At 45.2% G+C, this 23,451-nt stretch overlaps 1 protein-coding gene across 1 annotated transcript in view; it reads right to left on the reverse strand.

The window, feature by feature from the left end:
- The window catches only part of PLEKHG5 (pleckstrin homology and RhoGEF domain containing G5), a 210,352-nt gene that overhangs the window by 97,534 nt on the left and 89,367 nt on the right, over positions 1–23,451 (reverse strand). The window lies entirely within an intron of this gene.

Below are 23,451 nucleotides of genomic sequence, written 5' to 3' on the forward strand. Positions count from 1 at the left end.
GCAATACAACACCTAAAATAATACCAAAATAAAGTGACAATTAACAGTTCTGCTTGGAGCCTACATTAGAGTACCATGCAGAGAACATATAATGGCAACAGATAGAACCTACTTAATAGCGCCATAAAGAGAACACATAATACTAGTATATAGAATCTATGTACATAATAGTGAAGAGAACACATAACAGTACCACATAGAGCTGTACAGAATAGTGTCACACAGAGAACACACATCAGTGCCATACTGAGCTTTCATAATAGTGCCATAGAGGGAACACTAAACAAGAACTTACATAAAAGTGCCCCAAGGGAAACACAGAACAGAAATATACATAGCTTACTAGTAGTGCTATACGGAGAACACACAGTACCATACAGCGACTAAATAATAGCGCCATATAGTGAATGCAGAACAATACCTTACCGAGCTTGAAGAACAGTACCATAAATAGAACACATAGGGCCAGATTTATCATTACACTTACATCTTACTCCACTTTTACATATGTCCAAAGTCAGATTTATTAATGGTCCTTTACTACTGTGATAAATGGGGTTTGACAGTAGCAGTAAGCGGCTGTACATAAGTCGCACGTCAAGAGAAGCATGGTCCTCGCTGGAGTGAAATTGCACAATTTTTTGTGGCTTTTTTTAAATTGTCGCAATAGTAAATCTGTCTAGAGATTCATTTACATAAGAAAACACACTCACTTTCAGAAAACTGGCGAGTATAGCGCAGAGCCAATAAAAGTCGCACATTTTTGCGCAGTTTTAGCGATTGCGCAAAAATCTGCGACTTTTTCACTCCATTATTTTGACTTGAGCTAATGATAAATCTGGCCCATAGGGTTCCATACAGTAACTACATTATGATGCCAAACTGTGAGCACAGAACAGAAATCTAGAGCTTGCATAGTACTGCCGTATAGGTAATACATATTGTGACAGTACATGCCATATGCTGTATAATGGTGCCATACAGAGAACGCACTGTAAATAGCTTACATCATATTGCCATACATAATAGTACTAAATGGCAAATGGGTTTGGGGGCCTGAGTCCTGACTCATCCCTGAAGGCAGATGTTGAGGGAGACAAGGCTCAGGCATGTCCAATCCTCATAAGGGGTGCTGGGACAGATTTTGCGAGTGATGCCTCCGATAGAAGACACAATGATGCCACGTGTGCGGATAACAAAGCAGCAGAAGACTAAACAATGGTCTGTGCTGCCATGTCCAGTCTCTTCCTTTTCGTGAGGGCGATCTAAATGGGGACAGGCAAGGAAGCAGAAAACTAAGTTTAGAAACAAGAGATGATGTCACAGGCGGCGGCCATTGTCTTCCTTTCCCCATTTTTAGATTTGTATTCATTTTGGTGAAGCTGCAGTGAAAAATATCAAACCCAAATACGAAAGAGAACGTGTCTTATGTCTGGACACTTCAGTTTGGAGGTGGCAGGGGTGTAGCTATGGGGCAGCAGAGGTAGCAGTCACCCCCAGGCCCTGGTTCCTGATGGGTACCGAAAGCTCCCCTAGCAGACAGCAGTATTATAAATGCACAAATTGAAATTTTAGTGCAGTTTACGTCAATGTCTAGGTACACCCTGGGCCTGAGAGGAAAGACTGACACAGGGACTAATGCTGCCAGCACGCAGGGAGTCCAAACTGAGCAAAGTCTAATATTACAATTAGGGATGAGCGAATCGACTTCAGATGAAACATCCGAAGTCGATTCGCTCATCCCTAATTACAATACATTCTAGGTGGGTCTACTAAGGACTGCATGCAGCTCTTCCCTGGATTGTCAGCCTGACTCTTCAAAGTTTTCAATATGCACAGAATTCAGCTCTGCTACATCAGCATGGATCACATCTAACAGCTTCTTGTTTTATTAGTAAGCACTAGTGTCCGCCGCTCAGGACGTCAGATTGGGTTTACACAGAGACTGTCCAGTTGTCTTTATCCCCTGCGTATTACCATATCTGGCCTGACTTCAGCACCACCTCCCAATGGTCGCTAAAAAATGGACGCACAGACGGGAGGGGAAAGCTGGAAAATAGTCAAACGAAAAGTGAGTTTTACTGTTGGAAAAAAAACCTAAGATGCAGTCACCGCTACCACGCCAGTCACCGCTACCACGCCAGTATGTCTAATGTGCTACAGAACATGGCAGGCGACGAAAATCAACCTTGATTAGAGGCATTGCTGAGTTCACTTCAGCTGTGCAGGCGAATCTCCCATCACCCACCAACCCAATAAACGCCCCCTCCCCACCCTCGTTATTAAAGTACATACGTACAAACAAACATATATCAGCAAGCACCAGGGTGGTCTGGCAGGACACTTGTTAGGCAGTGCAGATAAACAGATCCCCAACCACAACGCACTGACCTGGGAAGTGGCAAATATGTTAATTGTACTGTCACACCCCAGTCCCCCGATATCTAGCAACAGTGCAAATACCACTGTTCTGTTAAACTCCATGACCACCAAAACAAGGGGTACCATACCTACTTTGGCCCCCTTTTTTCCAAAAACGCATATTTAGAAGTGCCCTTAAAGACTTCCCTACTACAGACAGTAAGGTATTAAACTAACAGACCATCTTCCATCCAGACCAAAAACACCAAGGAGTTGAAATGTTCCTGGTCTGATGCAAAAAATTCTCCTCTTCTCTGCCATTACCTATTAAAGGGGTTGTCCATCAGGATAGGCCATCCGGAGACTAAGCTACACCCAAACACCTAATCGGCGGGGTGTCGAGCCCCCACCGATCAAGCTAGTGATAGCTTATCCTGTGGCTAGGCCATCACTTAGTAAAAGCTGGACAAACCCTTTAAGAAAAGGGGTAAGCCTATGTCACACCAACACCGTTTTCTACTTTCCCCTTTCCACTACACCCAGTCTACTCCGACCTAACCCCTTTCATATTTACTCCTATTTTCCCAGCTAAAACCAAGTCATACAAATCCTGCACCATGCTCTTACTATAAAACTGGCCACCGAGGGGGGCGTGGCCTGCAGCCGGAGGGTGAAGACGTGATCCACCATAGCTCCTGCGGATGGGATCTAATCCTACCTCATCCATCACCTTAACATTGCCACAGCGCCCCAGTTTTTACATCTTTGTGCTCCACTCTCCACCCGACAGTGTTTGAGCCAAGTAGGAAGCTTCCACTACCCGGGCGGCCTGAGATACAGTTGCGGCCTAACCGAGCAGACGGATCCCCGGCCTCGATTTTCGGCTGCAGCGCGGCCAGAGCGCAAGCGACCCGTCCTAGAGGCCCTTGGATCCAGCCTCGGACCCCAGCGGTGCTCGGAGGGGATTGAACAGAGACCAAGCTCCATCAGGTCAGCGATCTCCCCCTGCCTCCCCTCACTCACCGGCTCAGACGAGGAACATCAGCTCAGCAGGGGCGCCATCTTGGAGGCGGCGTTCTCCTTCAGCATCATCCTACAGGGGAGCAGAGACTCTCTGTGCCTGCCGTCCTCCAGACCCACAGGGGGTGAGTGACCCTTGGAGAAAGCCTCCAGCCTGCTAGTAAACCAATAGGTTTCAAGCTGCTGCCGATCACAGCAGACTTTGCAAAAATAGTACATTAGCAGCACTGCTACATCTCCTTAAAGACACAGTCGTCGGGGGAGGCGGAGCTAGCCGATGGCTGAGTGAGATGTGGCTTATGTGAGCTCCCATAAGACTCCAGCAACTACTCTTCCAGCAGGACTTTATTAACTCTTGGGACCCCATGGGAGGCCGTAGGAGAGGGGCCCCATCGACTCCTGCTCCTGCCCTCAGATCCGCGAGAGCAATCACCCGCTTTTTCAGCACTCCTAGCCAGTCGAGTGCGCACGGCGGGGAAAACAAGGGGCCTAAGATGGCGCAGGCAACGAGACAGGCGGCCGCTTCTTCCAGCAGTGCGCTGAACAACCCCGAACAGAACACTATATCTGGTAACGGGATCCCGCCGAGTAGTCACTCACCTACTTCATACGCAGCGGCGGTGAGTCCGCCCTCGGCTCTCTCGTCCTCTCCTGCCCTCTTCAAGATGGTGGACGCATCCCTGAGCTCCTCACCACAGGTCCGCAGCTCGCCAGAATCTTCACCCAGGTCAGTGACCCCACGGGGTCTGCAAAATGATGGGGATGAATGGGACTGGAAAACTCATCTCAAGTCCCTTCCCACTAAACATGAGATGGACGGGCTTTTCATGAGACTTGAGGCGTCTCACAAACAAGACATGGCGGCAATACAGCAAGACATTCAACATGTCGGCAACCGGGTGGAGGAAATAGAGTTTGCCCAAGAGCAATTTCAGGAGACCATAGAATCGCATAGGCTGGTCTTGCAAGATCATACTGACCAGATTCAAGATATTCTCTCCCATCTTGAGGACATTGAAAATCGTAACCGGAGGAATAATCTCCGGATCCGGGGCCTCTCTGAGAAAATACTCCCTCAAGACCTGGAAGCCTGGGCCCTGACCTTCTTCGGATCAATCCTACAAAAAAAGCCAGATCAACATATTGAATTGGACAGGATCCACAGGGCGTTGGGCCCCAAGCCAAGTGACCTAACGTGTCCCCGAGACGTTATATGCAGGGTGCATTTTTACAAGGATAAGGAGGCAATCCTGAGGGCCTACAGGAATATGGATCACGTCCGGTCTGAGGATAAAGAGATCCTTATCTTGCCAGATTTGGCCAGACGCACTTTGCTCCTGAGAAAGGCCCTAAAACCCCTTCTTTCTGAGCTACAGAAGCGTTCCATACCGTATAGATGGGGATATCCGTTTCAACTAATCGCCAACAAGGATCGGAAGACGGGGTCATTCAAGTCTATATCGGACCTTCCCAAGTTCCTGGAGACCTTCGATCTACCGCATCTGGACTTGCCAGAGTGGCCTAGGCCTCGAGAGATCCCGGGGGTCCCACGTCGCGAGCAATGGCAGAGGGTGGCAGCTAAACCAAAGAGACCACCCAGAGGTCCTCCAGCGATTGCTGATTAATCTTTGTTATTTCACTTAGTACAGAAGCTGTACCATTGTCGCGATTTTGCTACTCACCTAGTGTTTCTTTTCATGTCAATTTTACGGGTCTCATTGTGTATTTGATATGTCCTGCACTGTTATAAGTTCACTTTCTTGTGTTGCTGGAGTCTAAGGTGGAGTCCACTTGGTTCTGGGCTTCTCCTTCTCCCACCTAGGGGTCTGCGGTACATAGTACTGCCTGTGACCGTAGTCACGACCTAAGTTCTTTCTTTTTGTTTTTCTAGTCCACTTTCCTGCTCCCTCCCCCCCCCACCCTTGAGTTTGTGTCTTGTCTAGTCCTATATTCAGTGTATTAGTCCCTAGTCTCATTTGTCACATCCCCCTCCTAGTGTGCCTCCCTATCCCTCATCCCATACAGGTTTCTCTAGAGCTACAGAGAGATGGCACCGCTTTCTTTTTGTACCTACAATGTTAGGGGATTCAATGTGCCACAAAAAAAGAGTCAGGTCCTGTATAGATTACATAGGAAAAGGGTATTGATTGCTATGTTGCAAGAAACGCACTTTAAAGTTAATGCTATCCCGAAATGTGAATCTAAATATTACCCAACCTGGTTTCATGCTCCCAATCCTGAGAGAAAAGCGTCCGGGGTGTCTATTGCTTTGCATAGACACCTCCGCCACTCAGTATTATCCTATGAGGTGGATCCTAGGGGCAGATATCTCTTTTTAAAGATCTCGGTTGACCAATCTGTTATTTCAATTGCTAACGTGTATTTCCCCAACCAGGGTCAATCCGCATTCGGGACCAAGGTCTTGAGGAAAGTGGCTAAATTCGCGGATGGTTCCCCGATCATCGTAGGTGGCGACTTTAACTTAGTGATGGACCCGACCCTTGACTCATCCACTGGTAAGTCCTCAGTCTCCTCGGTGTCGGTACATCAGTTCCAAAAGGACTTAGGTGTCCTTGGTCTGGTGGATATGTGGCGGGTCCTGCACCCAGGCATCAGAGATTACACCCATTTTTCCCATAGCCATAATAGCTACGGCAGGCTGGACCATCTTTTCATATCACAGAAACTCCTTGACCTTGATCCCAAATGCTCCATAGACACTATTGTGTGGTCCGACCATGCCCCTGTATATGGTCTTCTGAAGGGTTCCACGCTAGGAAATAGAGCATCCTCATGGCGGCTAAACGACAATCTGCTGAACGATAGGGTGTGTATGGCTGACGTCAGGAAAGCCGTAGCGGATTTTTCTGTAAACCACGAATCCGACACTACTGCTCAACCGATAAAATGGGAAGCCCTCAAATGTGTGTTACGAGGCCTCTTTATCTCACACGGGACGAGGTTGAAAAAAGAGCGTACCTTGAAACTGTCCAATCTTTTCTCTGAGCTTTCTCGGAGTGAGGAGCGGAATAAGCTGTCTCCTGAGGATTCCCTGAGGGAGGACATTTCTTCCCTTCGTCAGCAGATCTTAAAGATATTGGATCAGAAATCCTTATGCGCCAGAGATAGAGTTAGACATGGTTTTTATGAATATGGGGATAAAAGCGGCCGATGGTTAGCACGAGCCCTCCATCCCAAACCCCTAACGACACACGTGCAGGCTATTAATACAAACACAAATGGCTTGGTCCATGCCCCTTCAGCGATCTCCACGGAATTTAAAAATTATTACTCCGCCCTTTATGACTTACAGGCCTCCCGAGATATATCTTCGGCACTTCCGTCGGAGGACATACGTCAGTACATTATATCCCACGGTCCCAAGCCCTTTGATACGGCGACATCTTCAGACCTGGAGAGCGATTTTTCCTTATCAGAAATTAAAGCAGCGATCCAGGACCTGAAAATAGGGAAATGCCCGGGTCCTGACGGGTTCACCCCCCGTTTTTACAAAGTCCTGACAGAGGACTTAGCTCCGGTTCTAACTGTGACCTTTAATTCTATTTCTGCCGTATGCCCCTTTCCATTTCAGGCCCTACAGGCACATGTAGTAGTCATCCCTAAACCGGGTAGAGATCCTAAGGTTTGTGGAAACTACAGGCCCATTTCGATTCTCAATGTCGACCTGAAAATGTATGCTAAGATTTTAGCCACACGACTGCGCCCACACATCCCTGGTAGTGTCCATAAGGAACAGGTGGGATTTGTCCCCGGCCGAGAGGCCCGTGATAATACTCTGAAGTCCCTGGGGCTCATAGCCAGAGCTAGACAATATAAATCACCTTTATGTCTTCTATCGATTGATGCCGAGAAGGCATTTGACCGGGTGGACTGGAGGTTTCTATCTGAAACCCTAATCCACCTAGGCCTAGGAGTCAAGATGCTTCAGCGTATCATGGCTCTTTATTCTACACCATCGGCATGTGTGCGGGTAAATGGCACTCTATCCTCACCGTTTCAGATTAGAAACGGTACACGCCAAGGTTGTCCATTGTCCCCGTTTTTATATATACTGACTATGGAGTCCCTGGCCAACGCCCTTAGGGCAAACACAGCAATCAAAGGCTTTCGTATCGGACAAACCGAACATAAGCTATCGTTGTTTGCAGACGACTTGCTTTTATACCTTACTTCCCCCAGAATAGGCCTTCCGTCCGTTCTCAAGGAATTTGATATATTTGGACGCGTCAGTAACTTCAAAGTTAATGTACACAAGTCCGAAATTCTGAATATTAACCTTCCCCATAGGGAAGTGCAATCCCTTGGAGAATCCTTCTCCTTTAAATGGACGGAAGACTCTATCAAATATTTGGGAGTTCACATACCTGCCAATCCCTCACATCTATTTAAACTGAATTATACTCCTCTCCTCAAATCCATTACAGAGAGCCTTCAAAAATGGTTGTCCCTACGAATCTCTTGGTTTGGTAAAATTAATACCCTTAAAATGGACATATTACCGCGCCTGCTTTATCTATTTCAAACAATTCCATGTAAAATCCCCCTGATCTACTTTACTCGCCTCCGGCGCTTGGCTTCCCAATTCGTGTGGAATCAATCCAGAGCGCGGCTTGGCCATAGTCTTTTGACTCGCCCTAAATTAAAGGGAGGGACAGGTTTACCTAACTTTTTGACTTATTACAGGGCTGCAGTCTTAGATCTTTTTCATAATAAGAATACTAAGATATGGGTAGAAATAGAGCATGTTACGAATCCCCACCTTGCAACAGGTATATTTTGGCTGTCCCCTAACTCCCTATGCAACCTCCCGCATGCCCAATCTGATATGCTCCTCCCTACTTTAGCAGCCTCATGGATAAAGTTTGCACCTAAACTGAATTTGGCTAAGATCCCAGGTCCCCTCTCAATGCTCACTGACCATCCAGATTTACCTATGGGTCTGAGACAGGTGCCCGCCTTCCGAACTACCCACACATCTACTGTCAGACTGAGAGACGTCTGTTCTTCTACTGGGATACGCCCTCTTGAGGACCTATCGCACATATTCCCATCATCTCCTGGAAGATGGTTCCTCTATTTTCAACTCAGGGGATTTGTTGGATCTCTGATGCCTGGTTTGCGGTCCCATACATCTCTAACAGATTTTGAAAAGCTATGTGTTGCTCAGGCTGCCCCTGGCCATGCTATTTCCTTGCTTTACATCATGCTGAACACCGAGGTCACTGAGGGCAGCCAATCTGGAGATTCCTACCCCAAACTCAAGTTTATGCTTGATTGGGAGACGGAATTAGGTGATACTTTTACTGGGGATCAATGGAAACGCTCTTTGCTTTTCACGCATAAGATCTCTATATCGTGTAATTTACAAGAACTCAACTATAAAATACTTACCAGATGGTATCGGACACCGGAGAAACTGCATCGGTTCTACCCCTCGGTTTCTGAACTATGTTGGCGATGCCATGGTGCTAGGGGGACTATGACCCATATATGGTGGGATTGTCCGAGGCTTAACCCATTATGGAAAGATGTCTTCAAGCTTTATAATTTTCTATTCCGGGCCTCCATTGCATTTTCCCCTTCCATCGCTCTGCTTTCTATTTTCCCGGGGCGAATCTCACATGTTAAGAAAGGTTCATTGCGGCTCTTTATGCTGGCCATGAGGCAAATTATCCCACGCAATTGGAAGTCAACCGAGAGTTTGAAAAGGATCACTTGGGCCTCTGCACTGGATGAGCTGTTACACAGGGAAGAGATGTATGCCTCTGATCACAACAAGATTCCGGCGTTTCTTAGGAGTTGGGAGCCATGGTCCAGGTTTAGATCATCTATGTCGTTTTCGGTTTGGTTGGCATCTGGGGTTCTCCCCGATTCTCCTCCTTAATAGTACCTAGCTATTCTCTAGATATGACCTATGATTTCTCCCCCCCCCCCCCTCCCCTCCTCTTGTGTGTCACCCTGTCTTCCCCCCTTTTATGTCAAGTTTGTCTAGAATTATTGGCCTATACATCATTTGTTTGAGGCCTTATTAAGCCCTTTAGGGCCTTTGTTTCCTCTGACTTTTTGTCAGCTGACTGTTTGTTATACAGATACAGATACATGCTTATACCTTGTCCTTTATGCTGTACTGCTGTTCATGATTGCATGTCGCAATGTATCTTTGTATGCGGTATGTATACTGCAATTTGGGATGTTCTCTTATGATTGTATTTGATAATAATAATAATAAAATCTTATTGAACCATAAAACTGGCCACAGACATCGTACTTCTGTCTCCTGAACCTGTTGAGAACTGCAAGTTTGCCCGACACACTAAAGTGTGGGGAGCTCCCGACTCTCCTCTGACAGATGATGTCAGTGGAGACAAGCAGACAAGGAATGGGGGGAAGCAAACATTTTCTCCCAATCCTTTTGTCCTCCTGGGAGATAAGCCACCACCAGAAGTGTGTGGCAGCAGCTTTATATAACTCTCCCCATATAATCTATTTACATGTTCAGCCGAACTGTATGTTTATCGGGAAACGGGAAGGAGTCCTAACGGCCAACAGCTATTGAATGGTTATGGGCGGCTTAAGAGTCAACTAAACCCAAATATCACAATGTAATTTCCAAGGAGGTAACCTTAAGGGATGCAAGGGTAGCAGCTTCACCCAAACCCTGGTTTACGAACAGATCCAATGGTCCAATATATTATAAATAACAAGTGGGGGCCCTTTAATAGATATTTAATTGGTGACAAGGAGCTAAAGGATTTTTCCAAGCTTTTATATTGATGACCGTAGGATAGGCATCAATGTGTTCATGGTGAGTCCAATGACCCCTGAAACCCCCACTTCTATGCAGAAGGAAGGGTCACATGTGCTTGGCGGTGTGCCTGATCTCTTCACTGCAGTACAGATATCGCGACATTCTCACATCCATATCGATACTGCTCTTCAAGCACACTCATTTGACTGAGATGAGCTGCAGTACCAGACACAGCCGCAAACACATGGTCATTGTTGTGTCCGGTACTGTAGCAAAGAGGCGGCAGTGCAGCTGACCATGGGGGTCTTTGGCATGAACAGTAAAATAGCAATATCTCATACATTTCACAAACCTGCCATCTAACTTCACTCTGCAATGTATTGTTATATGTTACCAGCCATTTCTGACAAGGTAGAGCCCAAATATACTGTAGTGTCCTTCAATGCAGAGAACCTGCATTTATACGCATATACGTGTAATGATATCAGCAGCTTGTCTTGATACCATTGCACACTGGGAGTCGGCCCTTCCTGGCTCACTGTTCATCATGATGGGCGATTTTAATCAAGCGGACCACCGTCGTGTCCTACCATGCTACTCCCAGCACATTGACTGTCCCACGAGACTCTCGAACACCTTGGACCACTGTGACACGTCTCTAAGGAAAGCGTACAAAGCCATCCCGAGAGCCGCATTAGGCTCATCCGACCACTGGCTTGGCCCTTGTCCATCTGGTCCCCTCCTACAGACGTCGCCTAGAGTCAACGAAACCGATCCGTAGAACTTCTAGAGTGTGGTCCGAGGAGGCCAAGCTACAACTACAGGCCTGTTTTGACTGCACTGACTGGGGAGCCCTAGAAGAGAATGACCTGGACACCTGGGCGGATGTTGTCTCCTCGTACATCAGTTTCTGCAAAGACTCCTGCGTCCCCTCAAGACCATACACGATTTACCCAAACGATAAACCGTGGTTCATGAACAAGCTCAGACAACTACGCAGGCGCAAGGAAACCGCGCATAAATCCAGTAATCAATTAGAGTACAGACTGGCCAAAAACTGCCTTAAATCGGGAACTGCGTGCGACGAAACGGGCATACGCGAATCGCATCCACCAATCTCTACGCTCGAACGACCGGAGGGCGGTCTGGAAGGGCCTTAGGTCCGCGACTAACCACAAACCCCCCCCGGCGCTCACTACCCCCTGTCAGGCACTGGTAGAGGAGCTGGGCAGGTTCTACTGCAGATTCGAGACCTCGACTGAGGTGGGTGTAACTCGCCAATGTCCCCCAGAGTGGGCACCCCAGTCCCTGCTGCCACATTATCTTGCCCGTTCGCTGACTCCCCTACAGTGAATGTGACCACGGTTCGCACCCTGCTGTCCAAGCTAAATGCGAGGAAAGCCCCCGGTCCCGATGGTGTCTCTCCTGCGTGCCTGAAATACTGCTCAGGCCAACTGGCCCCGGCCCTCACCCCAATCTTTGACAGATCCCTTAAGGAGGGACACATCCCCGCCTGCTTTAAGAACTCAACTATCATCCCTGTGCCGAAGGGCGTTTCTGATCTAAACAACTTCCGGCCCGTGGCACTGACTTCAGTGGTCATGAAGACCCTAGAGAAGGTGGTCCTCTCCATCCTGAAGCCCGCCACTCTGGACCGGCTGGACCCTCTGCAATTCGCCTACAGGGCAAACAGATCCACTGACGATGCGATTAACATGTGTCTAGAGTACGTCACTGAACACCTTGACAAACCCAACACATACACGAGAATCCTCCTTCTAGACTTCAGCTCGGCTTTTAATACCATCTCCCCCAGCATCCTGCAGAGGAACCTCATGGCGCTTGATGTCCACCCAACACTACGACATTGGATCATGGACTTCCTCACTAACAGGTCCCAGGTCATCAGATTAGGCAATCTGTCCTCCAAACCGAGGGTCACCAACACTGGCGCCCCTCAGGGATGTGTACTATCGCCGTTCCTGTTCTCTCTGTACACGAACGAGTGCAGATCGGCTGAGGCATCGGTTAAAGTCATCAAGTTCGCAGATGACACCACACTCGTGGGCCTGATTAGCGACAACGATGAGCAGGCCTACCGTAAGGAAATCGACAGGGTCAGCAACTGGTGCGGCACGCACAATCTGGTCCTAAACACCACAAAGACGGTCGAGCTGGTCATCGACTTCAGGAAGAGAAGGGCAAATCCGCCCCGACCTACATTGACGGATCTGAAGTCGCAAGGGTACCCAGCGCCCGCCTCCTAGGCACGACAATCTCTGAGGACCTATCCTGGCGTCCCAACATCTCGTCTATCATAAAGAAGGCTCACCAGCGGCTCTTCTTCCTTCGACAACTGAAGAAGTTCGGCATGGCACAGGACCTACTGAAGTCCTTCTACTCCTGCACCATCGAGTCGGTCCTGTGCTCGTCTCTCCTGGTTTGGTATGCCGGGTCATCAGCCAGTGACAAGCGCAAACTACAAAGGGTCATCAGCTCGGCGGAGAGAACTACCCGACTGCCACTACCATCCCTTGACTCTATCTTCTCCGACAGACTGCGCTCCAGGGCTCTGAAAATATCCAATGACCACTCCCATCCGGGCCATCATCTCTTCAGACGTCTAAAGTCCGGCCGCAGGTATCAGGCCATCCCTGCAAGGACATCGAGGAGGCTGAACACTTTCTTCCCAACGGCCGTCAGACTGCTGAACTCACCACGCCCCATCACCCGCTCATAATCCCTCGCCCCTGCTGTGCCCATCGCAGAACCTTACCCCCCCCCCCCCCGTGTTCCCCACCACCTCATGTCAACCACTAGTACTATGCCTGTACCTGTGCCTAACCCAATTCCGGGCACGATCGATTGTGTCATGTCTGGCGAATAAAGCTGATTCTGATTCTTATAGCGCTTCCCTTTAATAAAAAAATTAATTAAAAAAAATGCTTTACTGGCCCTTTAAGAAAATAATGGTATAAAACACCGCTATACATAAATCTGCTTAAAATTTTTATTTTACTGGTTTGTTCCACTTCCTTGTTGATAGTTAGCTCCTTGGTAGCCATGGTAACCCAAGATGAGTATTTCCGTTCCAGCTTCCCTTCCTCCTCTTCCTTATTTCAGCTTGGCTTCCAGCCTGTCATTATAGTGGAGTTCTCCCAGAGGTTTCCTTTGTGTTCACTTCTATGATAACGGTGCTCAAGTGTGCAGCTACATGATAGGTGTGACCCCCATCCACCTTGCCCATACCCCCCCCCCCTTCCTGCCTTTAAAGTGTAACCATCATTACACTTTCTTAAAGTTTTTGCAATATACTTTATTGTATGCCCCTTTGACAGCCCCCTAACTGAGCATTAGGGTGTTTCATTTTGTAATGAGACTTGCAGACTTTGCTTATGCCCCGAGTCTCAGTGATGGAGAAGATATATATGCCAAATTTCAAGAAGATTGGATAATATTTAGAGGTTGCACACTTTGATCAGTTTTGTAAAAGTAGGCAAAAAAATTTGATTTTTCAATGTTAATTACTTTTATTAGGAAAACTAGAAATCACAAACTTAAAATAATATTAAAACTAGACACTACAATTAATAGGTAGTATGATAGGCAAAACATGCGTTATATTAATCAACTTTGAACGATGCAATCCCTGCTTTTGTTAGCTTGGTGATGACTTTTCTGTGATGCTCGACTACCCTCAACAAGAATTGTTTTTGTTGTTAAATATATATACAGTAAATATATATATATATATATATATATATATATATATATATATCTTTTACATCACTGAGACTCGGGGCATAAGCAGAGTCATATGAAAATCACATCTTTGGAAAAATGAAACACCCTACTGAGCATTGCTAATGTCCTTCTCAGTTTCTCCCCAGTGTGGTGGTGCAGAAAACGCCAAAGGGAAACTGAAGCTAGAACTGATGCTATTGTTTTTTATGGGATTGTTCATAAAAATGCATGCTATATTTTTCAGTCAAGCACTACATAGATGTTGGATCTGTGCGCTAATTGCACCTACACATACAGTACAGACCAAAAGTTTGGACACACCTTCTCATTCAAAGAGTTTTCTTTATTTTCATGACTATGAAAATTGTAGATTCACACTGAAGGCATCAAAACTATGAATTAACACATGTGGAATTATTAACATAACAAACAAGTGTGAAACAATTGAAAATATGTCATATTCTAGGTTCTTCAAAGTAGCCACCTTTTGCTTTGATTACTGCTTTGCACACTCTTGGCATTCTCTTGATAAGCTTCAAGAGTTAGTCCCCTGAAATGGTCTTCCAACAGTCTTGAAGGAGTTCCCAGAGATGCTTAGCACTTGTTGGCCCTTTTGCCTTCACTCTGCGGTCCAGCTCACCCCAAACCATCTCGATTGGGTTCAGGTCCGGTGACTGTGGAGGCCAGGTCATCTGGCGCAGCACCCCATTACTCTCCTTCATGGTCAAATAGCCCTTACTTTCAAAGTTTTCCCAATTTTTCGGCTGAATGACTGACCTTCATTTCTTAAAGTAATGATGGCCACTCGTTTTTCTTTACTTAGCTGCTTTTTTCTTGCCATAATACCAATTCTAACAGTCTATTCAGTAGGACTATCAGCTGTGTATCCACCTGAGTTCTCCTCAACGCAACTGATGGTCCCAACCCCATTTATAAGGCAAGAAATCCCACTTATTAAACCTGACAGGGCACACCTGTGAAGTGAAAACCATTTCAGGGGACTACCTCTTGAAGCTCATCAAGCGAATGCCAAGAGTGTGCAAAGCAGTAATCAAAGCAAAAGGTGGCTACTTTGAAGAACCTAGAATATTACATATTTTCAGTTGTTTCACACTTGTTTGTTATGTATATAATTCCACATGTGTTAGTTCATAGTTTTGATGCCTTCAGTGTGAATCTACAATTTTCATAGTCATGAAAATAAAGAAAACTCTTTAAATGAGAAGGTGTGTCTAAACTTTTGGTCTGTACTGTATATAAGTTGTATCAGGCTCTGAAAAAAAAGAAAAAGCTGCACGGACACAACTGATGTATGCTCACCCAGCCTAAGGCCTCATGCACATGAACTTTTTTTCCCCGTTTACGTTTAGTTTTTTATGTTCCGTATACGGACTGTATACGGAACCATTCATTTCATAGAAACATAGAAACATAGAATGTGTCGGCAGATAAGAACCATTTGGCCCATCTAGTCTGCCCAATATACTGAATACTATGGATAGCCCCCGGCCCTATCTTATATGAAGGATGGCCTTATGCCTATCCCATGCATGCTTAAACCCCTTCACTGTATTTGCAGCTACCACTTCTGCAGGAAGGCTATTCCATGCATCCACTACTCTCTCAGTAAAGTACTACTTTCTTATATTACTTTTAAACCTTTGCCCCTCTAATTTAAAACTGTGTCCTCTTGTGGTAGTTTTTCTTCTTTTAAATATGCTCTCTTCCTTTACCGAGTTGATTCCCTTTATGTATTTAAAAGTTTCTATCATATCCCCTCTGTCTCTTCTTTCTTCCAAGCTATACATATTAAGGTCCTTTAACCTTTCCTGGTAAGTTTTATCCTGCAATCCATGTACTAGTTTAGTAGCTCTTCTCTGAACTCTCTCTAGAGTATCTAGTATTCATAAGACCCTTTAAAAAAAAGGAAGGTACTCCGTATGCCTTCCGTTTTTCTGTTCCGTTCAAAGATAGAACATGTCCTATTATTGTACGCATAACGGACAAGGATAGTACTGTTCTATCAGGGGCCAGATGTTCCGTTCCGCAAAAAATGGAATGCACCCGGACGTCATCCGTATTTTTTGAGGATCCGTTTCAGTCGTGTGCAAGAGGCCTACGGAGAATCTTTCTGAAGTGGCAGGCTTCTCAGCCTGCCTCTGCTCTCCCTGCCCCAGACCCTGCCTCCCTATAAGTGTCTATAATATATTTTACTAAAAAAACTAAAATAAACTCTGCATTTTACCAAGTTCCCTGACTCTGTCTTGCTGCCAGGGATGATCTCTGTATAACCATTCTCCTCTATGTGTCCAGCACATGCCTTTTTAGGCAGATGGACTACAGCGTTGACAGTAGGTGTACTGCGTTCATCTGTGCCAGCACTATACCTCACCAAGACCTGCTAATTAGTGTGGTTCAATCCTACCACTTTGAGCCCCGTACATTTTGGGATTAACCTCCGCTATAGGTAGAGAGAGACCTGTTAGTATACGGCCACACTTTCAGGTTTTTGTATGCGTTTTTTTAATCTAAACTCAGGCGTGGATCATAAAAGGAGAGAAAGTATCAAGGATAAATATCATTTCTCCTCTTTTTTTTATTTCACTCCTGATTTTAGCTTCCAAAACAATACAGTGCGGCTGCACAGATTTTGCATTGTGGCCCAGGAGATTCAAGGTATGCCTGGAAGGGCACACGATGAGGGCTGGTCTACGGCACAGTGGATACAGGTCATTTTTATAGAGTTACATCGTGTTCTGGATATGCAAATAATAACAAATCATTCACTGTCTACATAAGGAAGTAATACAGAGACTGCTCAGAGGCAGAATTCGTCGGCCTGTCCAAACAGGATTTTCAGAGTAATACACTGATATCACTCAGCTTGTCCTGCCAGACAGATGTTCTGAAGGTGGAAAATTCAGCTCCTAGATTGTATAAACTGGCAGCGGTTCAGTCCTATGTCAGAATCAATCAGTGACTGAAAAGCTCCAATGTGAAAGGAAATATTATCTGTAGCTGAGGTTCAGTAAGTTATCATCATGTTACCGGTGTGAGGAAGTCATACTTAAAGGGGTTTCAGTATCTCTGATTTGGGCTCACTGGCCAGAAGAGTGACGGTTCGTCCACAGTAATGTCACAGTTGGGGCCAATAATTGGACACAATGGTCACGTAATGTTTGCCTATTAATTCTATAATAATAACAGTATAAATAATAATACTGATCCCAATAATAACAATAATATAAATGGTAACAGAAAATCCCAATAATAACAATAATATAAATGATAACAGAAAATCCAAAAAATAACAATATAAATAATAGTAATAACAATAATATAAATATTAGTAGAAAATCCAAAAAATAACAATATAAATAATAATACTAATCCCAATAATAACAACAATATAAATGATGATAGAAAATCCCAATAATAACAATATAAATAATAATACTAATCCCAATAATAACAATAATATAAATGATAATAGAAAACCCCAATAACAACAACAATATAAATAATAATACTAATCCCATTAATAGTAGCATGAGATACATGTATAGACTCATGTACAATGCTCGGGTATTTCTAGCAGGTCCCGTAAAGTTGAATGTGGACACAATTGACCTGCCACTCTGTTCATTTCCAGGGGCCCTGGGGTGTAGAAGGTCCAGGTGGGACCCCCACTGATCTATTAGTTAACCCCTACTCTGCGGATAGGAAATAACTTAAAGGATTAAAGGATTTTCTAGTTGTATGTAAAAAAAAAAAAGTAATAACGGTAATTTGATGTCAATTTTCAATATCTTGCTTGGTAATAGTAGAATGGAAACATTCTTGACTGGATCCTAAGAATTAAATTCCTTCCTGACTTAAGCTGGTCATAAACATCAGATCTATGTTGGTTGAACTGGCCCTATTTGGCTGACCATGTACAGTCGTGGCCAAAAGTTTTGAGAATTAGATAAATATTGGAAATTGGAAAAGTTGCTGCTTAAGTTTTTATAATAGCAATTTGCATATACTCCAGAATGTTATGAAGAGTAATCAGATGAATTGCATAGTCCTACTTTGCCATGAAAATTAACTTAATCCCAAAAAAAACTTTCCACTGCACTTCATTGCTGTCATTAAAGGACCTGCTGAGATCATTTCAGTAATCGTCTTGTTAACTCAGCGAGAATGTTGACGAGCACAAGGCTGGAGATCATTATGTCAGGCTGATTGGGTTAAAATGGCAGACTTGACATGTTAAAAGGAGGGTGATGCTTGAAATCATTGTTCTTCCATTGTTAACCATGGTGACCTGCAAAGAAACGCATGCTGCCATCATTGCGTTGCAGAAAAATGGTTTCACAGGCAAGGATATTGTGGCTACTAAGATTGCACCTCAATCAACAATTTATAGGATCATCAAGAACTTCAATTCTTGTTAAGAAGGCTTCAGGGCATCCAAGGAAGTCCAGCAAGCGCCAGGATCGTCTCCTAAAGAGGATTCAGCTGCGGGATCGGAGTGCCACCAGTGCAGAGCTTGCTCAGGAATGGCAGCAAGCAGGTGTGAGCGCATCTGCACGCAGAGTAAGGCGAAGACTTTTGGAAGATGGCCTGGGGTCATGAAGGCCAGCAAAGAAGCCACTTCTCTCCAAAAAAAACACCAGGGACAGATTGATCTTCTGCAGTAAGTATGGTGAATGTACTGCTGAGGACTGGGGCAAAGTCATATTCTCCGATGAAGCCTCTTTCCGATTGTTTGGGGCATCTGGAAAAAGGCTTGTCCGGAGAAGAAAAGGTGAGCGCTACCATCAGTCCTGTGTCATGCCAACAGTAAAGCATCCTGAGACCATTCATGTTGCTTCTCATCCAAGGGAGTGGGCTCACTCACAATTTTGCCCAAAAACACAGCCATGAATAAAGAATGGTACCAAAACACCCTTCAACAGCAACTTCTTCCAACAATCCAACAACAGTTTGGTGAAGAACAATGCATTTTCCAGCACGATGGAGCACCGTGCCATAAGGCAAAAGTGATAACTAAGTGGCTCGGGGACCAAAACGTTGACATTTTGGGTCAATGGCCTGGAAACTCCCCAGATCTTAATCCCATTGAGAACTTGTGGTCAATCCTCAAGAGGCGGGTGGACAAACAAAAACCCACTAATTCTGACAAACTCCAAGAAGTGATTATGAAAGAATGGGTTGCTATCAGTCAGGAATTGGCCCAGAAGTTGATTGAGAGCATGCCCAGTCGAATTGCAGAGGTCCTGAAAAAGAAGGGCCAACACTGCAAATACTGACTCTTTGCATAAATGTCATGTAATTGTCGATAAAAGCCTTTGAAATGTATGAAGGGCGTGTAATTATATTTTACTACATCACAGAAACAACTGAAACAAAGATCTAAAAGCAGTTTAGCAGCAAACTTTGTGAAAACTAATATTTGTGGTCGGATCGGCTATCAGAAAGGTGAACCTAACCTATCTAACCCCTATCTACAACAAGCAGTGGAGTTATGCCATTACTGCCGTGGTAGGGCAGCCTAAAGGGGGCCACCCTAATGTGAAGTGACTGTGAGAAGGTGTGGGAGGGTGGGTGAAATCAGCTGAATCATCGTCAGCCTGGGCCCACAGGTGCCTATAAATAGCCTAGTAATTAGCCAGCCTGGACCCACAGGTGCGTATAATCAGCTTAGTAATCAGCCAGCCTGGGCCCACAGGTGCGTGTAATTAGTCTTGTAATCAGCCTCCCCTCCCACAAATGCAGCAATATATTTGCTTAATACTTGTGTCATTCTCAAAACTTTTGGCCACGACTGTATATGGCATTTCCCGACTCTCACCCAATGGCCAATTAAGGATCAGCATGTTGGATCTCAGCTGCCCAATCCTTTTCTTCTCAGGAGATAAGCTGCTGTCAAAGATCTCTGGCACCAACTTTCTCCCATGTACCCATTCACCACTGACCGGAGCATGCATGTCTATGGGAGGATCAGGCCAGCATTAGTGTTCCTCGCACAGGAACACAATGTAACATTGTAGGTAATCCTCTGTATAGTAAACATAGCCCCAGCACCCATCTCCCTACTGTCATGGACTTTACAAGCTATAAAAAGCTTAAAAAGCTTAAGGCTCAACTGGCAAGAGGTACTCTCCAGGACAAAGCCGTACAGGACGTTAGGCATGAATGGTAAATGTATAGGTACACTGCCTTCCTTGCTCCTGAGAATTTTTTGCTCTGACTTGATAAGAAAAAAAGGGGCTGCCAATTTTCCAGATACAGTGATTGTCAAGGTGCAATGGCATTAATAAATGTGGGCCATTAAATGTGTCTTCATATCACAAAACAAATTATCAACAGGTAAAATGGATGTAGCTCACCAGTCGTTGGGAAAATACAAAGGCATGTTGGGAGTTGTAGTTTCCCAACAGCTACAAAGCTGCATGTTGGAGACTACTATACAGGTGAAACTAGAAAAATTTGAATATTGTGCAAAAGTTCATTTATTTCAGTAATGCAACTTCAAAGGTGAAACTAACATATGAGAGACTCATTACATGCAAAGCGAGATATTTCAAGCCTTTATTTGTTATAATTTGGATGATTATGGCTTACAGCTTATGAAAATCCCAAATTCACGATCTCAGAAAATTAGAATATTACAAGAAATCAATTAAAAAAAGGATGTTAAATAGAAAAATGTAGGACCTCTGAAAAGTCTAATCATGCATATATACTCAGCACTTGGTTTGGGCCGCTCAATGCAGCGTGGCATGGATGCTATCAACCTATGGCACTGCTGAGGTGTTATGGAAGACCAGAATGCTTCAATAGCAGCCTTCAGCTCTTCTGCATTGTTCGGTCTCATGTCTCTCATCTTTCTCTTGGCAATGCCCCATAGATTCTCCATGGGGTTCCGGTCAGGCGAGTTTGCTGGCCAATACAACACAGTAATCCCATGGTCATTGAACCAGGTATTGGTAGTCTTGGCAGTGTGGGCAGGTGCCAAGTCCTGCTGGAAAATGAACTCAGCATCTCCAGAAAGCTCGTCTGCGGAAGGAAGCATAAAGTGCTCCAAAATCTCCTGGTAGACGGCTGCGTTGACTCTGGACTTAATGAAGCACAGTGGACCAACACCTGCAGATGACATGGCTCCCCAAACCAACAGAGACTGTGGAAACTTCACACTGGACTTCAAGCATCTTGTGTGCCTCTCCATTCTTCCTCCAGACTCTAGGTCCTTGGTTTCCAAATGAGTTCCAAAAGTTGCTCTCATCAGAAAAGAGGACTTTGGACCAGTGAGCAACAGACCAGTTCTTTTATTCTTTAGCCCAGGTAAGGCTACTTTCACGTTGACGTTTCTGGGTCCGCCTGTGAGATCCGTTTCAGGGCTCTCACAAGCGGCCCAAAACGGATCAGTTCAGCCCCAATGCATTCTGAAAGGATAAGGATCCGCTCAGAATGCATCAGTTTGCCTCCGTTCAGCCTCCATTCCGCCTGACGATGCGGAGCCAAACGGATCCGTCCTGACTTACAATGTAAGTCAATGGGAGCGGATCCATTTTCACTGACACAATATGGTGCAATTGAAAACGGATCTGCCTCCCATTGACTTTCAATGTAAGTCAAAACGGATCCGTTTGCATTATCATGATTTGTTCATGGTAATGCAAACGGATCCGTTCTGAACGGATACAAGCGTTTGCATTATAGGTGCGGATCCGTCTGTGCAGATACCAGACGGATCCACACCCTAAAGCAGGTGTGAAAGTAGCCTAAGACGCTTCTGAGGTTGTTTGTTGTTCAGGAGAGGCTTGACAAGAGGAATACGACATTTGAAGCCCATGTCCAGGATCCGTCTATGTGTGGTGGCTCTAAGGCTACTTTCACACTAGCTGGATCCGGCAGGGTCCAGCAAAAACGCTTCAGTTACTGATAATACAACCATCTGCATCCGTTCAGAACAGATCCGGTTCTATTATCTTTAACATAGCCAAGACGGATCAGTCATTAGCTCCATTGAAAAGCAATAGGGGACGGATCCGTTTTCTATTGTGTCAGATTGTGTCAGAGAAAACGGATCCGTCCCCATTGACTTGCATTGGGGGTAATGCCGGATGTAGAGCAGAATACAACATGTTGCGGTTTGCTCTCCAGTCTAAGAAGGCAACTAAACGGAACGGAATGCATTTTGGTACATTCTGTTCTGTTCAGTTATGTTTTGTCCCCATTGACAATGAATGGGGACAAAACTGAAGCGTTTATTTCCGGTATTGAGCCCCTTTGACGGATCTCAATACTGAAAAACTTTAACTCTAGTGTGAAAGTACCGTAAATCCAGCCTCAGTCCACTCCTTGGGAAAGTCCCCAACACTTTTGAATGGCCTTTTCCTGACAATCCTCTCCAGGCTGTGGTCATCCCTGCTGCTTGTGCACCTTTGTCTTCCACACTTGTCCCTTCCACATAACTTTCTATTAATGTGCTTTGATACAGCACTTTGGGAACATCCAACTTCTTCTGCAATTACCTTTTGAGGCTTTCCCTCCTTATGGAGGGTGTCATTTATGGTTTTCTGCTCAAATGTCTTTCAGGTCAGCAGTCTTTCCCATGATTGTGATTCCTACTGAACCAGACAGAGACAATTTACAGGCTCAGGTACTCTTTGCTCAGGGGGTATGGATTAATTGCGGTATGCCAGACCTTGCAGGGGAATTATGTGTGAGGTCACGGTGTGAGCAATAGGTGGGCCGAGGTACATACAGTTCTGGTTACTCACGGTGATGTCATCCCTGGGCAGGCTCGCATAAAAGTGAAAAGGAGAACGGCACAAGGATTCTCTGGGGCACACTCTGGTGTAAGGGACACTGGCCAGATGTTGGTTTGAGGTGCCCTTGGTGGTCTGTATTAATGTGCCTATGGCAAGGTCCCTTGTAGTCATGACGCCAGTACCTTTTGTATGGAGGTACAACCATTTACTATAGTGTTAATCGAGGAATTGGAGACTAAGACAGGAAGGATGAAATCCAGGGTAGAACTTTACTGAAGATAACTCCTGATAACGGTACATCCAAAGTATTAAACAGTCTCTTGATACAATCCGGCATTAAGCACAATCTCCCATACATATGGGGAAAGGAAAATGCAAGTCCTCAGTGAAATACAGACTCTTGTAATACATAAGAAAGCTACTGCTCAGACTAGGCCTGGTCAAAACTCCGGCCTGATCCCAATCCTTGGTTGAAGGTGCTTTTCTCAATCTTAGAACTTCTATTCCAATGTTGTTCTGACAGTTGGCCTGAACTGTCCTCAGAGTTTGAACTGGAGATGTGGATGCTTCATGCTGTCTCCTACACCTACTACAAAGGTGCCTAATAAGTCCTCAGGTAATGACTATCTTGCTAATCCTTTGTCTTGCATAAACGTGATAATTCCTTATATACTCGGCTGCATGAAGTTTGGACATTGGTCACCCTGGAAGAGCGATCTATAGGAGTGGATTGCTCACCTCTAGGTAGAATACTTGTAGGCCTTAACCCTGGACTGTGAAGCCGACAGAGCA

Source organism: Bufo bufo, chromosome 1, assembly GCF_905171765.1.
Source record: "Bufo bufo chromosome 1, aBufBuf1.1, whole genome shotgun sequence".
Taxonomy (NCBI): domain Eukaryota; kingdom Metazoa; phylum Chordata; class Amphibia; order Anura; family Bufonidae; genus Bufo; species Bufo bufo.